This window comes from Rhagoletis pomonella, unplaced genomic scaffold (genome assembly GCF_013731165.1).
Source record: "Rhagoletis pomonella isolate Grant_MI unplaced genomic scaffold, Rhpom_1.0 Rhpom_scaffold_00007, whole genome shotgun sequence".
NCBI lineage: Eukaryota > Metazoa > Arthropoda > Insecta > Diptera > Tephritidae > Rhagoletis > Rhagoletis pomonella.
This window is the reverse complement of record NW_023458561.1, coordinates 25,132,263-25,132,901: the sequence shown is the minus strand read 5'-3', so window position 1 is coordinate 25,132,901 and position 639 is coordinate 25,132,263.

Genomic DNA, 639 nt, shown 5'->3' with positions numbered 1-639 from the left:
TCTACTCGTTTTGGTGAACAATTTGTACGCCCCGGTGAACTTTTCAGCCGATCAAAAGCCGCAAAAACGACTCGTCTGCTGTTAGGAAAAACAATGCACCAGCGCACTGCAAAACTATGCAGAAATTGTATGCAGTACTACAAAATTAAAATTTGGTATTTTTTTATTTTTTATTCAAAAATAATTTAATGTTACTATGTATTTTTTAATGCATTAATTAAAAAAGAATAAGGATAATATTGAAAATATGGTGAGTGTCAGTGAAAATCGTACAGTAAATTTTTCCCATTTTTTTAATATTTTATGTAAATTTTAGTACTTTTACAAGCTATTATTTAACTTGATCTGTATGCATGTACACTGGCAGGACAAACTATTGGCACAGCAAATTTTTCACAATATATGCAACAATGTTTTTTCTAATATTTTTTCGCCAATTTTGTATAAAAAGTTCTTTCTACAACAAAAATAAAAATATATTACCTTAACTTTGTGCAAAACTCACGAAAATTTTCAAATTTTTAATCAGATTTAAAAAAATTTTTATCTGTATGCAGGTTATCGCCCAATCAATTGTAATAAATAAAGTACAAGTTTTAAGTAGCGAGGAATTACCGTTGATTTTTGACAATTTTTTTT